General features: G+C 38.3%; 1 long non-coding RNA gene across 1 annotated transcript in view; it reads left to right on the forward strand.

The window, feature by feature from the left end:
* Positions 1-5,114, forward strand: part of LOC125617288 — a 49,950-nt gene extending 44,836 nt beyond the window's left edge. Inside the window, exon 2 of the long non-coding RNA XR_007348271.1 lies at positions 5,053-5,114. This is a non-coding gene — a long non-coding RNA (uncharacterized LOC125617288). The remainder of the gene's footprint in view (positions 1-5,052) is intronic.
* Positions 5,115-17,715: the final 12,601 nt, after the last annotated feature.

The raw sequence follows: 17,715 nt of genomic DNA on the forward strand, positions 1-17,715 counted from the left end.
CCGAGAAAAAAAAAAAAAAAAAAAAAAAAGACGTTAGCTTAATCACATCTCCAGTCCAAACAAGTGTTAGACAACCGTATCCTGAGTTTCAGCTGAGCAGGGACGATAACCTATTTTAAAGTCATGTAGACCCATAAATGTACTCAAACTCAGGATGTAGCTCACCATGACCACCACCATATCCTGAGTTTGGTATATTCTGTGGGGAACAAAGTACAGAAAAACAGTTTGTTTTTTTAAGAACACAGCTTTAATTTCTGTTTCTCAGAAATGGGTCATGCAGATCTCTCTTCACAGGAGCAATAACAGAAAAACTAAGATGGAGTTTGGAACAGCTAAAATGGAGTCCCTCTGGCCACACCTTTTTGTTTGTATAGCGACAGTGACGCCATTCCCACTGTCTCAGTACTAGTATCTTATTTGATGCTTGCAGTTATCTCATTTACTCATCATTTTACTACTGATATCTATAAGTTTATAGATATCAAGCTAATACAATTGTTCACAATTATATTGATTAACCTTATCTATATTAACTCCTATCAGCCTATATTTATCTATAACTATACTGGCATACTGACTTGTCACCTTTTACTGTCCCATATCTTTTTCCTGTGGTTTAAATCCTGTGTCTTACAGTTACATGATTTTATTACTATTACTTAGGCTTATTCCTGATGAACTTATCTATGAAGTTATGTCTTACTGTTGCTTATCCTTGTTATCTTATTTCTTTTATCTAGAACCTATGTCTGTGACTTATTGATTATATTGATCAGTTCACACCACAACGGGGCAGGGAGGGGGGGATATTGTTACTAGGGATTGAACCCAGGGGCTCAAAACCACTAAACCACATCCCCATCCCTTTTTCATATTTTATCTAGAGACAGGATCTCATTGAGTTGCTTAGGACCTTGCTAAGTTGCTGAGGCTGGCTTTGAACTTGTGATCCTCCTGCCCCTGCCTCCTGAGCTGGTGGGAATACAGGTGTGTGCCACCATGCCTGACAATATTGTGTTTTTAACTTCAATTCTAGTGAATTTTTAGTACATAGAAAAGCAATCGACCTTTTTATATTAACCTTGAATCCTGCAACCTTTCTATAATCACTTATTTGATCTGTTAGAGTAGATTGACAGATATGAGCAGGGGGGTGGAGAAAGGGAGAATAGGGCTCACTTCATCTTGAAGAACAAAAGGTCTTGAGTGACAAAAAAAAACCTTGCCAATAAACCACCTCTCATGGCCAATTACTACCTTCTTAAAACTAAGAAATGAGTGTGTAACCAGCCTGAGGGACTTTCCAACTTTGGAGCACCCACAAAATTCCTGGCACCAAGCCATGGTAGGCAATTGTGGTAACTACTCCCAAATAAATAGTTCATGGAATGGGAAGATCCCAAGCAGATAATAAAAACTCACAAAGCAAAAAAGACCACTTCTTCCCTTGGGATGGCCTACCCTATGTTCTCCCTGGAATTTATTTTCACTATGTAATTGTCTATGCTTTTTCTATTTATGTCTCTTGAGTGAAGTTATTCTTTCAAGAAGACAAAAACCAAGGAACCTCTGCCTAGTAACAGTTTCAGGAGTTTTGTTTTGTTTTCTTGTTAATTTTCTTTTTTGTTGTTGATTCTTTTGGATTTTCTACACAAATGATTGTCATCTGCAAAGAAAATATTTATTTCCAATCTGTATGCCTTTTAGTTTCTTTTCAAGTATTATTGCATTAGCTACAACTTTCAATATGGTGATAAAAAGCAGTGGGGAGAGAGGTCTACCTTGTTCTTGATGTTAGTGGGAAAGCTTTAAGATTCTTACCATTAAGTGTGAAGTTAATTCTAAGGATTTTTGTGGATATTATTTATCAATATCTTTAGGAAGTCCTCTGTGGGGGGCCGTCATGCTGAGTGACCAGCATTTTCCTTCCCTGATCGGTTGAGGCTCTGTCAGTCACTTCCAGTGATCTGGCCACATTCAAAGTGGCCCCACACAGCTGCCCTGATCCTGGGAGTAGCAGAATGTGTCTTCATGCATAGGTATGGCTTTCTGCAGCCCCATGGGTTGAGCTACGCTCACCTGTTCTTTTGTGATATTATCCCCTTGCCCTGTTTAGGATAGAATGTTCCATGGAAACACCCTTTGTGTGTCCCCTTCTCTTGCTCTGCCTTTGGGTGTGGCCTTCCTAGATGTCAGTCAAGCTGCTGACAGCAGACATCATGAAGTTAGACTCAGCCCCCTGAAACCTGACCCCTTGCCTCATTTGAATGGCTTTTCCTCAATAAAAGAGGTCAGCACACACTTGCTCTCCTTTCTGCAGACCCTTAAGGTCAGAGGAGCCATCACTGGACCCCCAAAGAAAAAGGTATCTCTGTCTCTTGTATGGTTATTTTATGCAGCCCAGTTCCCCTGGAGTGACCCTGAGTGTCTCTACTATTCTTAGTTTACTGGGAATTATTATCATGAACGGGTGTTGGATTTTGTCAAATGGTAATAGAATTTACCAGTGAATTAATTCAGGCTTGGTGTTCTCTTTTGGAAGGTTATTAATTATTGGTTTAATTTATTTAATAGCTATATACCTATGCAGATTGTCTATTTCTTTTTTTGTGAGTTTTGGCACACTGTGTCTTTCATTGAATTGGTCCATTTCATCTAAGTATATTTGTGGTAGAGTTGCTCATAGTTTTCCTCAATTATCCTTTTCATGTTCATGAGATATTATTTTAGTAACATCCCTCTTTTCATTTCTGGTGTTGGTAATTTATGTTCTTTCTCCCTTTCCCCCCTTAAGTAATAACATATGAATATTATTGATCTTTTCTGTTTTTTTTTCAGTTATTTTCTAAATTGATTCCCTGAGTTTAATTTTTTGATTGCTCAGATTTTTATTATTTTCTTTGGATTTTGTTTGCTCTTCCCCCCGCCCCCCTAGTTTCCTAAGTGAAAACTTAGATGACTGATTTTAGATTGTTCTTTTTAAATATATCAATTCAGTGCTATAAATGTTCCTCTGGGTACTGCTTTTACTCTATCCCACATATTTTGGTAAGTTGTGTTTTCATTTGTATTTAATTCAAAATATTGCAATTTCTCTCGACAATTCTTCTTTGACGTGTTATTTAGAAGTTTTGAGCTTTCCATACCTTTTTGTGAAGTCTTAAAAGTTTGTTAATTTTTCTTTTTGCATTTAATCCATTGATTTAATCACTTTTATTAAATCAAGAGTTTCAATCCATTGACTTGTTCCCCAGCCACTAATAATAATGACCATAATATATAACATTATATGCTATCTGAAACGTTTCTCATTAACATTTTTAAAATAATTAAGTACTGGAATATAAAGAAACTATTTCATATATTTTTAATCTTTCTAATTTGTTTTAAATAGTTATGCATAACAGAATGCCCTTGTGGACTTCGATATATCATACATAAATGGGGTATAATTTCTCATTTTTCTGATTGTACATATTGTGATTATAGGTCATGCAGTCATAAATGTACATAAGGTAATAATGTATTTCATTGTACTATTCTTCCTGTCCCCATATCCCCTTCCTCCCTTTACTCTCTTCTACCTAAAGTAATCCTATTCTTCCCTAGCACCTGCAACCCTTACCCTTCCTGCGAATTAGCAACTTCATATCAGAGAAAGCATTCAGACTTTGGTTTTTTGGAATTGCTTATTTCTTTTAGCATGATATTCTCCAACTCCATCCATTTACCAGCAAATGCCATCATTTCATTCTTCTTTAAAGCTGAGTAATATTCCATCTAATATATATACCACATTTTCTTTATCCATTCATCTATTTAAGGGCACCCAGGTTGGTTCCATGTGTGAAATATATTTAATTCCTTATATCTACTGTAACTTAAGTTACAATTCATTCCCATTAGAAAATAAGAAAAGGGACTTTTTCAATACATAGTGATGATTAATCTGAATTCTCAAGTTGATTGGATTTTGAGATGCCTAAAATTAAGAGGCTTGTTGGTGTTTTAGGAACGATTGGCATTTGAGACAGCAAACTGAGGTGGAGACCCACCCTAAGTGTAGGCAGCATAGTTCAATAGATTAGACATTTCCATAGGAAAAAAAGTTTGAAGAACTAGGAAGAAGCAGCAGATACAAGCTTGACTGTTCCTGCAATTGCCTGAGGACATCAGGCTCCAGCTCCTTTTTCCAGGTGGACTCTGGTGAGACTCTCCAGGGGGTTTCCAGGTATTTGGTCCCCAGACTGGGGCTGCATCATTGATCCCTTTTGTTCTGAGGCTCCAGATTCTTGGACTGAGCAGCTACTGATTCCTCCACAGCTCTCCAGCCTGCAAATGGCCACTGTGGGACTATTTAGCTTCTGGTCCTGTGAGCCAATCTAATAAATTCCCATTTTACAATCATATTTATATGGTTCGTTCTGTTGGTTCTGTTGATCTAGAGAACCCTAATGCATACACACACATACACAAACACACACACACACACACACACACACACTTTTTACTTTTCCCCATTTTCCATACTATAATAAATATATCTTTTGAATTAAAAACACACATTAAATTTGGATACCAGAGAGGAGTACAGAAAGTTTAATACTGAATCAAAATGATGATGAGTTACATTTAAATGAAGATGTTCCTTTATCGTCACACTTGGAAATTTCTTATGCATATAAATGACAAACTGTTTTCAAAACAACCAAACTTAGGCTGAATGTATTACATGTTGTTCGCTGAGATGTGTCTTTTTTTGACTGCAAACTTGCATCTTCTGTCAATGAAATAGAAAAATTAAAAGCTTGATTTATTAATTTCAAAGGCAAGAAATAATTGAATCAACACTGAAATATTTTGATACATTCTGTTAGGTACAACAATATCTAGATTTCCTAAAATAGAGGAAAGTAAAATAAAATGAAAAGAATTCACTTAGTTTCTTCTGAGTTTTAGAATAAGGTAATCAATGTAGAAAATTAATACCTTTTTAATTTAAAAAAAATAAAATGTTTCTACCCTAACACTGCTTAAAAATCTTTACAGTGCTTTCTGCTGACAGTGTCATGTCAACAAATATTTCTACAATGCCTCTTATGTTGAAGACTCAAAAATCGAAAATATACAAAACTACAAAGTAGGTAACTTTGTTTTTGACATTGCTATATATCCATTTTAAGTCCCTGACAAAATGTAATTCCTTCGTGTTGAGTTTTAAACATCACTTTCATTTCTATAGAGGTCCTTGCCCCAAAGTTTGCTCAATGTCTTTGCACATCAAAATTTTCTTCTCAGCTTAGCATTCTGACAGGATGCTAATTTATTAGTAATTCATCAATTTAATTTGCTTTTATTTTTTCATTGATTTCTTCACATTCTTTCATTTTCTACTATGTATTGAGCATGTTTTTGAGCTTTGTACATAATGGTTATCAGAAAAAATAAAGTCCCATTCACTGTAGGACAATAAAGAGTGGTAAAATCTATCATTAATTTAAAAATGAAATATATCAATAAAATAAATATAAGTGATTATTTCAGAAAATGATAATGAAGCCAGATTTAAAGATAGGTAGTTAGTGTAGTTAGATACATAGGGTCTAATATTGAGTAAAATGAAGATGGAGCCCATCCCAAGGAAATGTTAATGAAGCAGCTCCCAGCAAACATGGAGATGCTAATCCAAAAGCCCTTCCTGCACAGATTACTCCTCCCNATTCAGACTTTGGTTTTTTGGAATGGCTTATTTCTTTTAGCATGATATTCTCCAACTCCATCCATTTACCAGCAAATGCCATCATTTCATTCTTCTTTAAAGCTGAGTAATATTCCATCACTGCAAGATAACAGAACAAAGGACAGGAATGTGGGAAAGGTGAAAGTAGACCTTAGCTATAAAAGAGAGAAGACCTCCCCCCTTCCATGGATTCCACCTCTTGGGTCCCCTTCTTCCTCCCTGGAGAAGTCTTTTCTACTGTCCTCTAATAAAGCTTCTACCTTCTCACTCTAAACCTGCCTCAGCATGCTTCTCTGGTGTTATACTTCAGCATTGGGGAAGCAAGGACTCATCAGTGGTAAACAGCGGTGGTAACAGATTGGCGATTCCCCACCGAGATCTGCACCAAGGTAAGCACCTCTCCATGCACCCCATGTCTGTCTGAGGTGCATCTTTCTCTCTCTTTCTTTCTGGAAGGTGATGTGGGCACCCAACGAATACTTAAATACAACTAGTGCAGCCGCCACTCTTCAAGACTTGGGTGAGAGGTTTCCTGACCTAGGCAGCTCTCAATCACCTGTTCCATACAGAGCAGGCATGTTGGGTTCTGCCAAAGCTGCTTCCCACTTTTCTATCTGGGCCTGGAGAGCAATTGGCGTGAGTACACAGTGTCCCTAATCCTGATGTCCCTAATCCGGATCTGCCTTGGATGCATGGAGGTGGAGAAAGGAGTTCGGAACAACTGTGGAATTCTGGTCTGGGCTGCACTCAGATGTATTCCTAAGGTTCCTTTCTCTTGAACCCCCTCCCGACAGCCCTAAGGGGTATCTAGGGTGATCAGTAGATGAATGGCACTGAGGAAAAGCCCCAATTACATTTGCCTCCATGTAACACTCCTGACCCCGCATCCATCCCCTCCTGGATGCTCTCCTTTCTTTGCCGGTCAGAAACGCTAGCAATTCAGGTTGTAGGACTGAGAAAGACATGGGATAATTAGTAAAAAGTTGCCCAGGTTCCCTTATGCACATAGGTAACTTTCACTAGTCTGTTTTAAAATCTTCCATTACCACTCCGATGTTTAGAATGTGCTGTGTTCTCTTTAAGCTGCCAGAGGAAGGCATTTTTAGAATCAAGTCTTCCGGTAGTCTCTCCAATAGAAAGCACTATATGCCTTACAACCAGTAAATATCCCTTACCCTCAGGAGATTCCTTTAGTCAATGGAGCAAAAGGCAACAAGAAGAGTGGGCGATTCGCTTTTGCTGTGGGTTTTAGTGGCAGGGAGGAAAGCAGTAAGGCCCTTAAGTCTGAATCCTCCCGGGGTCTCTGGCACAGGGCAAACTGAGACCCTAGCACTTTGCCAAAGGGGACCAGAAACACCCTTGGCAAAGCAAGGTGAGAGAGGGGTTTTCTGGACCATAAGGAAGCTCAAACTTAGGGAGACGTCCCTAATGAGAACAGTTTTCTCTGGCGCGGCCCCCTGAGTCCTGTTTTTTTTTTTTTCTTCTCACTCAGATAGGAGCTTCTCTCTCCAATATGCTAGGTACACCACTTACCTGCATATTGAAAAATTGGGATAAATTTGACCCACAGATGCTCAAGAAAAAGTGCCTCATTTTCTTCTGCTGCCATGCCTGGCCTCAATACAAACTCCCTGATGGAGAAACCTGGCCACCAGAGGGAAGTATCAATTTTAATGCAATTTTACAGCTTGATAAATTTTGCAAAAGGGAAGGGAAATGTTGCGAGGTGCCATATGTCCAGGTTTTCTTTGCCCTAAGGGAAAACCCCAAATTATGCCAACAATGTAAAGTAGACTTAGCTATGATATCTGCCATGAAGAGAGAAAATCTTGGGGACTCACCTACTGAGGAGAAAGAATCATGAGGACCCACAAAATCTCCATCTGCTGTTGTTGTGCAACAGCGGACATCCTGTCCTCCTTTTCCTGGCCTCTCTGCATCTGCCCCAATAGACAGATCAAATATATTACCTCTCCAGGAGATGCCAGGAGGAGAACTTGGACCAATCAAAGTACATACTCCCTTCTCCCTTCAAGACCTAAGGCAGATAAAAACAGACTTGGGGAGATTTTCGGAGCACCCAGATAAATATATTGAGGTATTTCAAAACATATGCCAGGTGTTTGACCTCACCTGGAAAGATATTATGCTATTACTCAACCAGACTTTGACTTTCAATGAGAAGGAAGCAGCCCTAAGAGCAGCTGAGGAATTTGGAGATGGACCTACACCTTGCTCTTGCCCCAGCAGAACAGACTAGGAGCAAACCAAATCATCCATCTGGAGCACAGGAAGTTCCCAGAAATGATCCTGAGTGGAACTCAAATGATGAGCAGGATGCTTGGAAAATTAGACGTTTCCAAATGTTGGTCCTTGAGGCCCTCAGGAGAATCAAGCAAAAGCCCATTAACTATTCTAAGGTTTCAGAAATTATTCAGGGACCCCAGGAAAGCCCAGCTATTTTCATGGAGAAACTCAGGCAATAAGAAAACACACCACCATGGATCCTGAATCCACAGAGGGCCAATTACTTTTAAAGGACAAATTTATCACTCAGTCAGACATTCAGAGGAAGTTACAAAAATTGGCATATGGCCCTGATCAATCTTTAGATAACATCCTCCAGCTTGCCACTTCTGTTTTTTATAATAGAGATCAAGAGGAAAAGAAGGAGAAAGAGCTCAGAGACAGAAAAAGGACTGAAACACTGGTATTTGCTCTTAGAGGAGTAAGCTCCCAGGGTGAAAAAGAAGGAAGACAAAATGCTCCTCAATCCACAAAAGGGACTTGTTTCCATTGCGGAGAGGAAGGACATTTCAAATGGGATTGCCCAGTAGCCAAGTGACCACTGCAAAGGCCCTGCCCTAAATGTCAAGGCAATCACTGGAAAAGCAACTGTCCTGAGGGGCGAAGGTCCTAGAGGCCAGACTCCTCCACACAAGCCTGATGGGCCCAGGCTCAATTCTGGCTCCCTCATGTAACTCCTATCACGTATGCTTCTCTGTAGGGAGCAAAGAGGTCAACTTCCTCTTAGATACTGGTGCCAGTTATTCTGTGCTCACCTCTTACCCCGGACCTCTTTCCTCTAATACTATAACAGTACAAGGAGAGTCTGGATGGCCTATTACCAGAAAGTTTACTCCCCCACTGAGTTGTGAGTGGGACTGGATGATGTTTTCTCATGCATTTCTGATAGTCCTGGAATGTCCTACTCCTTTATTAGGAAGAGACTTACTTTCAAAACTTCAGACATCCATTACAATGAATTTGGGACCGTGAGGGCCATTATGTTTGCCTTTATTAGAATGTAATATAAACCCTGAAGTGTGGGCTACTGAAGGCAAAATTGGACGGGCAAAAAGTGCAGTTCTAATCAAAATAGTCTTAAAAGATCCTTCTGTCTTTCCACATCAGAGACAATATCCCCTACGCCCAGAGGCAAAAAAGGGCTTATTGAAGATCATTCAGAACCTCAAAAGACAGAAACTTTTAGTGCCCTGCAACAGCCCATGTAACACACCCATTTTAGGAATTCAGAAACCCAATGGGGAATGGCGACTAGTTCAGGATCTGAGAATAATTAACGAAGCAGTTGTTCCTCTCCACCCTATGGTTCCTAATCTATACACTCTGTTATCTGAGATTCCAGCAGCTGCTGCATGGTTTACTGTGTAAGACTTAAAGGATGCCTTTTTCTGTATGGACTTAGACTCCTAATCACAATATCTGTTTGCCTTTGAGGAACCAGATAGCGGATCTCAACTAAGTTGGACGGTATTGGCCCAAGGGTTCAGAGATAGCCCTCATTTGTTTGGCCAAACCCTAGCTAAGGATTTAACAGAGATCAGAGATAAAACATCTCTGACTGTCATACAATATATAGATGACATACTTTTATGTGCCTCCATTCAAAAGAAATGTCAGGCAGCCACTAAAGAACTTTTAAACTTCTTAGCTGATAAGGGTTATTAAGTATCAAAGAAAAAAGCTCAATTGTGCCAAAAACAAGTTCAATATTTAGGATTACAGCTGTCTCAAGGAACCCTCAAACTAGGACCAGAAAGAATAACTCCTATAGGACAGTATCCTCTACCTCAAACCATAAGACAACTTAGAGGCTTCCTAGGGATAACTGGATATTGTAGGCTTTGGATCCCTGGATATGGGGAATTAACTAAGCCTCTCTATAGCCTCCTCAAAGAGACACTATGCCAAGGAACAACTTCCCTGATATGGGAACCAGAACAGATTAAAGCCTTTAAGGCATCGATAGGGGCCTTACTCCAAGCCCCTGCCCTTAGCTTGCCTACTAAACAAAAGTTCAACCTATTTGTCACTGAGAGAGGAGGAACATCCCTAGGAGTGGTCACACAAAAGAAGGGACCAGCTCAGCAGCCAGCAAACCTCCCCAATCTCAAACATAGATGGAGACAATCTGTGTTTTGTTGGTATGATCATCTAGCTTCACTATTTATCCCACAAATTGGTTTAAAAGATGTAATGTGGCATGTCGAGACTTTAAACAATCATACTCAAACTGCCCTCCATGATGTTGAGGAAAGTTATCTCTCTCCTTAACACTGAAATAACACTTATGAGGAAGGCCATCTTACAAAACCAGATGGCTTTATATGTCCTCACTGCAGCTCAAGGCATTACTTATGGCATTATTAAAATTGAATGTTGTGTTTACATCTCTGACAATTCTGGCAATGTGACAAATATCCTTAAAGATTTACAGATAGAAGCCATGTCCTCGCCAACCTTGTCATGGGAATAATATCTTAGCTCCTGGTTCTTCCTGGTGGAAAACATTGTTAGTTTCTGTCATTATCATCATACTCGTTAAGATATTCCTATGCTGTGACATTTATTGTTGCGTTAATCTAGTTCCAGTACTAATAACTTCTTGTTTCTTTTATAGACCGCCCATCACTCAAATGGCCCTCCAACCTGTTACTTCTCAATCGGACTTCTATCATGGACCACTGGATAGACCTGATTTTTAAAAGGGGGACTCCAAAACTGCTTTCTCAACACCACCCCTTTCAGGTCGAAGAAGCCAGAACGGTCATTGCCCCCTTTCCTTACAGCAGTAAGGAGTTCCCAAAATTACAGGGGGGGAATGAAGTCAGATTTAAAGATAGGTAGTTAGTGTAGTTAGGTACATAGGGTCTAATATCAAGTAAGATGAAGATGGAGCCCACCCCAAGGAAATGTTAATGAAGCAGCTCCCAGCAAACATGGAGATGCTAATCCAAAAGCCCTTCCTGCACAGATTACTCCTTTGGCCTCCCCTGTCTCCCACCCTTTGGGCCTTTCCACCTACATTCCTTCACTGTACAATAACAGAACAAAGGATAGGAATGTGACAGGAATGCAGGAAAGCAGAAAGTAGACCTTAGCTATAAAAGAGAGAAGACCCCCCCCTTCCATGGATTCCACCTCTTGGGTCCCCTTCTTCCTCCCTGGAGAAGTCTTTTCTACTGTCCTTTAATAAAGCTTCTACCTTCTCACTCTAAACATGCCTTGGAGTGTTTCTCTGGTGTTATACTTCAGCATTGGGGAAGCAAGGACTTGTCACTGGTAAACAGCGGTAACAATAAGTGGCAAGAAAAATATAAACTGGGTCAAATGATAGAAAATAATGAAGAATTTAATTATAATAATCACTATAATATTTTTTTCCTTTTATGCTACTAGAGATTAAACTAAGGGTACTCTACCACTGAGATACATACTTAGCCCTTCTCATTTTTAATTTTACTTTATTTTGAGACCTGGTCTTGCTAGGTTCCCAAAGCTGACCTCAAACTTGAGATCCTACTGCCTCAATCTCCCAGTTGCAGGGATTACATGGTGCCCCACCACACTCTGGCAATAGCTAAATATATTGAGATTTTAACTTGTTTGGTACTCAAATTGCTTTGTATGATTTATCACATTTAATCCTTTTAATCACCTTTCATCTGACTCCAAGACCTTTATATTTAAACATTCTGCCATAACTCTTGTTTCTCAAAAAATGAAGTCAATCAAGCTAATTTTTTTTAAAATAAACACTGTTCAACCAAAAGAGAAAGAGCACAAATCAAAAGACACAGGACTTAAATGGAACATAACTATAGATATAGCAGAGATGAAAATATAAGAGAATTTGCTTGTTTTTTCCCCATACCTGGATATCATATAATCATTAAATGAGTAATTAAAATTTATAAACACACACACATACTCCAAAATAAAGTAGCTTTCCAGAGAAAGTCTCCCAAACTTCCAAAAGTGAAATAATCAGAATGTTGTATAACTATAACCAAAATATTAAAAGAAATAATGTTCCTAGCTTCCAACTTCCTTTGCAGCTGCTACGACCTTGAAGTTGAAAATCACACAAGGAGAAACAAAGAAGGGAAATTATAGGCCAATTTTAATTCTAAAATTAAATGCAAAAATTCTAAATGAATTTTTACAAAATTCTAACTATCTATAAAGGAAATCTCATGCTCAAATTGGATTTATAACAGGAAGGAAAAAATGGTTTAAAGTTGGATTTGTGGGCCACTGCCGTACTCCTACTATCTTTAAAGATTTTAGTGTTGCTGTGTTATGTTAGAAATCATTTGATACAGTTTTAATATTAAGACATTAAAGGGAAAAAATTAGGGTCATTTTGAGGGATGCAGGTAACTTGTTAAAATTGTTAAAATTCAACATTTATTTAAATTTAAATAAGTTTAAATGCATTAGCAAAATTAGGAAAAAAAGAATACTTCCATAACCTAACTACGAAGCCAAATTAAAAGCAATCTAAAATAAATTTGCATAATGTTCAAACACTGTATTTAAGACCAGTAACAAGAAAATATTATAGGGCTGGGGATGTGGCTCAAGTGGTAGCGTACTCGCCTAGCATGCGTGAAGCACTGGGTTCGATTCTCAGCACCACGTAAAAATGAAAAATAAAGATGTTGTGTCCACCTAAAACTAAAAACTAAATATTTAAAAAAAAAAAAAGAAAATATTATAGCTTATGTTCAACATTGCACTGGAGAAGACAATGTCTATTACTATTAGTAAAATAAATAATGAATGTAAAGATTAGAAGAAAGAACAAAACTTGCTTTTTTCCCTTCATATAATATGACTGTCATAGCTAATCCAAATGAATCAATAAGCTATTAGAAATAATAAGAGAGTTTGGTAAGATTCCTGGAGAGTAGACTAATATGTAAAAACATTTATGTTTCTATAAATTTCAAAATAAATTAGGGAATTTAAAATATTTTTAATAGCAAGTCTGAGAAAATTTCTAACTTAACTGAAAGACATTTAAAAAAATCTAAATAAGCCAGTTTTCTTAATGGAAATAATCAGTGTTGTAAAGATGTTTATTCTTTCAAATTTATCTATAACTTCTCCCCAATTTTTCTACAAGTTTAAGGCAATTCTAATCAAAATCAGTTCTTCAGAATTGATAGCTTTCCCTAAAATTAATTTGCACCATCAAAGGGTCAAGTATAGTCAAATTATTTCTGAATAATTTGGAAAAAAGACATGCCGTGAAAGTACCCCCAACCAGTTATCAAAAAGCTTATCTTGGCCTTTGCAGACTATAAGTGATGTCTTGGAGCCTGTTGTCAGTGGTGGCTGACATCTCCCGGATAAAGTACTTTGTGATACAAAAGCTCTCATCAAGCCAGACTTAAGTCAAAGGTTGAAAGTTTTCTGTCATAAGCAGAAGGTAAAGCAAAATAAGGGACAAAAAAAGTGGGGGTGGGGTGTGTATGGATCCCATGAAAATAGAAGGTAGATCAGGGGAGTAGAGAAAGGAAATGGGGAAGGAGGAAAGATAGAAAAAGGAAGTTCTTTAGAATGAAATTGACCAAATTGTGCTATCTACATATATGAATATATCACAGAGAATTTCTCCTGTACGTATATCTATAGAGCATTAATTAAAAAAAAAACAAAACAGCAACAATGAATAAATAGAAGTAAGACTAGCAGAGTAGAGGACGGGGAACAGGAGAGGGAAGAGAAGAAGGAAAAAGAAAGTTACTAGGGCCTGAAATGGAGCAAATTATATTCCCTGCAGGCATGATTATGTCAGAATGAACCACATTATTATGTATAACTATAAAGCACTAATAAAAAGTACTCATCAAATGCAACTAGAAAATGGAAAAGAAAATACAGGGGCTGGGATCCTGGCTCAGTGGCAGAGCACTTGCCTCCCAAGTATGAGGCACCGGGTTCGATCCTCAGCACCACATAAAAATAAATAGATAAAATAAAGGTATTGTGTCCATTTACAACTAAAAAAAAAATTGAAAGAAAGAAAGAAAATACAACAAAACACGGTTTAAGAGCATCAGAAATTTGTTGTAGCAACAGGCCTGAAATTTCAGAGTAGGAGATCTATACAGAGATGAGATGGTATGATGAAAGCAACTTTCTCCTTGGGACCCTCTTGATTCTGGGCCTAGGTTTAAGGCTGAAAATCTGAACTTTGTGTGGGTGGAGGCCAATTTTTGGAAACAGAGAAACTAGCAGTATTTTGGGTTTCTGCTTGAAGGCCTAAACAGATAAAAGCTCAGAGAACTGAGGGGTCAAGGGCCAGATGGGAAGAGGAGATGAGGGAAATGAGCCAAAGGGATACCCATTTGTACTTATTTGTTTAATTTGGAGGGTGTGAGGAGCAAGAGGCTGAAAGAGTCTGGAAAGCAAAGCAGAGTTTTCAGCAATCTTATAATCCTTCAATAGGATTAGAGTCCAGAACCCACTGGAGAGGGGGCATGGGTGAAACCCACCAGCTGGTTGTCAGAAATGAGTGGAAGTTTACACTCCTGGAGCAGGGACAGCAGAGGCAGTCTAAATCAAGCCTTCCATAAATTCTAACTGGGCAGTAACTAAATTTCATTTGGACCAAGACAACCCTGAATCTTGTCTACTCAGCAAAGAAAAACGTAGAAACTTCTATATTTTTGTCATGTGTTATATGCTTAATGAAAAAAAAATCACAAGGTGTGGACAATGTTTGTTATCGACTTTTGTCAAACAGATGTCTCCAAAACTTAATGTCTTAGAACCAGAACAATTTATTATCGTTTCTCACAGTCATTTGGATTGGTTGGTTCACTCTGCTAGGTATTTCTTTTGCTATGCTGTGCATGATCAGGGGCCAACATCGGGGCTGTGTTTACATATAGCACAGCTGGGGTTGAAACAGCAATATAGCCCCTCCTCCTCTAAGACCTTTCTCAAAATTGCCTTTCCAAGCAAGAGAACACGCATTTCTTTACATGTTTGGGAGTGGGGGGGGGGGCAGGGGAGATCATATGGTACAGAAGTAGATTTTTCTTTCATTGTAATGAGGGATTTAATGCAAGAACTAATTTGATTTGATTTTCTTTATATAAAACAGGGTAAGGGGTGGGCTTCTAGTGCAGGAACAGCCAAATCTGTCAGATCTCTTAAAGGCTAGGCTCAGAGCTGATACAGGTCCTTATTCCAGAGGAGAAAAAAAAGTTTCTGCTTTGGAGGTAAAGGATTATTGATAATCATCTCTAAAGACAGTTTGCCACCAGGAGAAAACCATACAATCCGGCCATAAGAAACAGATCTACAGTGATCTGGATAATGGAGTTTTATATAGAAGTTGGTGTAGCCTCCTGTCCAGCACTGGCTACTGAACCGGGGTCACTCCAGTGAATTTGGTGTGACACGAAATGACCACGCAGACACACAAAATACCTTTCAGTGGGTGTTCAGGACGGCTTCCCTGCCCCCAGCCGCAAGCTCCCACAAGGGGAGGGGGGCAAGAGAACCCCCTCCCCAGGAGGCTGGTGCCAGAGAGGGAGTAAGCCCTGAAGCTTGGCTTTTATGGGGGGAACTATTCAATGGAACATTCTGTCCAAATTAGGAGGAGGGGTAGTATTACAAAGGAACAAGGAGGCAGCCCACTTCCAGTGTGTAACGCCCACTCCCGAAGGGCACCTTTCTGAGCAGAGATAAGTCCACATGCATTGCAATAGATGGAATGCCACTCCAGTACCTCCTTGCTCAAGACTTAAGGGTATGTGCATAGATCCTGTTCAGGGTGGCTCCCAGCAAGTTGGAATATTTGAGGGTGGTGATAATGGAGCTTAGTGTCTGTTTCAAGGAGAAGATAAAAAAAATATATATATATATGAGAGCAGAGAAGAGGCACGGGCCAGATCGCGCTTGGACTTGTTGGTCATGTGGTACAAAATTAGATTTTTCTTTCATTGTAATGAGGGATTTAAGACAAGAACTAATTTGATTTGATTTTCTTTGTATAAAACAGTTTGTAGTAAAGGAAGAAGTGGGTGACTACGTTAGTTTTAGCAAGAAACAACAGTGACTTGAATACTGGGCAGGAAATGGGAGTGAATAAATGCATGTATCTAGTCCATATTCCATCGACTAGGAAGCATTAGTTTGCAAACAGGAAGTAAACAGTCAATATATTTTAAAAATGGCTTCCAATTAAATCTGAAATTAGAAGGAACTCACTTCTAGTACATTCTTTAATTGAAGTATGATTTGAATGTAAAAAAACTTCATATCTTATGATAGGAAAGATTGATGTATCATTAAAAGTGCACTTTCCTAGGTAACCACAGCATAAGTCCAAGGGAATCTTTTTTGATGTCCTCTTCTAATCACTAATTCTTTCCTCTCCAAATGTGTATGTACCCACTATACCAACTTTAAAATAGATTAATTTTGCCTGATTTTAGATTTCATATGGAACAATATGCATTCCTTGTGTTTGTCTTCTTTCATATATATATATACATAATATATATTACATATATAAAATATAAATATAGAAGATACTATATATAATATCTATATATTACATATCTATGTTTTATATGTAGAATATTTACATATTCTAAATATATATAGTCTTTATATATTATATATAATCTCTTTATATATGTTAAATATATATATCTTTATATTTATCTCTTTCTCCACCAAGAACTTACATATATACCCTTAAAAGGATATTTGTTTTGAGAACCAAAAACTTCACAATGGAAGAGAAACACATGATTTTTAAGTCAAAATTAAGGACATTGATTAGTGTTTACTTCTGAATGAGTCACTATTCTGATAAGTTAGAGAAGGGGTATGAAAGCAAATGCAAATAAACGTTTTAGCCAATACTTGAGTGCAGTAGAAAACCAGATCACAGTAGTAACTCATTTCTTTCTGTCCATTAGCTTGAAAGGAAGAATAATCAGTGAAGAAGGGAGGGATCATCAGAATTTAAATATAATTTTTTATGATGATTGATTTCTGTTACCTTATAGAAACAATCAAATCTCATCCATAAATTACAAATTGTAAGGATGACATTTTTAAATGTAATGAATTTTTGGAAACATTAGTGTTCAAATAGAATATGATTGAGACAGGACGACAGACCACACCAGGCAGCCAGGAAATGGGTCTTGGTAAAGAAAAGGAGAAAGAGAAGATTGAGAAATCAAGCACCTGGCCCCAGATGGTCCTATCCACAAGGATGGTCCCTTAATAACCCCTAACCACAACTAACAGCAAAATATTCCCTAAAAAGTACTTCCTCTTACAAGACCTCCCCCTCTTCTTGTGCTGATTATGCTTAGAAAAGCTTCTCCAGATTTGCTAAGGATGAAAAAAAGAGAAGGGAAGAGAAGGGGAGGAGAGGGTAGGGGAGAGTTTATTGACTTCTTCTTTCCTCTCTTTCTTCCTCCCTTCCTTCTTCCTTTCTTTCTTTGAACTCAGGGTCATTTAACCACCGAGCTACCTTTTAATTTAAAAAAAAAGTTCAGACACAGTCTGGCTAAGCTACTTAGGGCCTTGCTAAATTGGAGAGGCTGGCTTTAAACTTTCGATCCTCCTGTCTCAGCCTCCCAAGCCACTGTGACTATAAGCCTGCAGCATAGCACCTGGCTGAT

Source organism: Marmota marmota, unplaced genomic scaffold, assembly GCF_001458135.2.
Source record: "Marmota marmota marmota unplaced genomic scaffold, marMar, whole genome shotgun sequence".
Taxonomy (NCBI): Eukaryota; Metazoa; Chordata; class Mammalia; order Rodentia; family Sciuridae; genus Marmota; species Marmota marmota.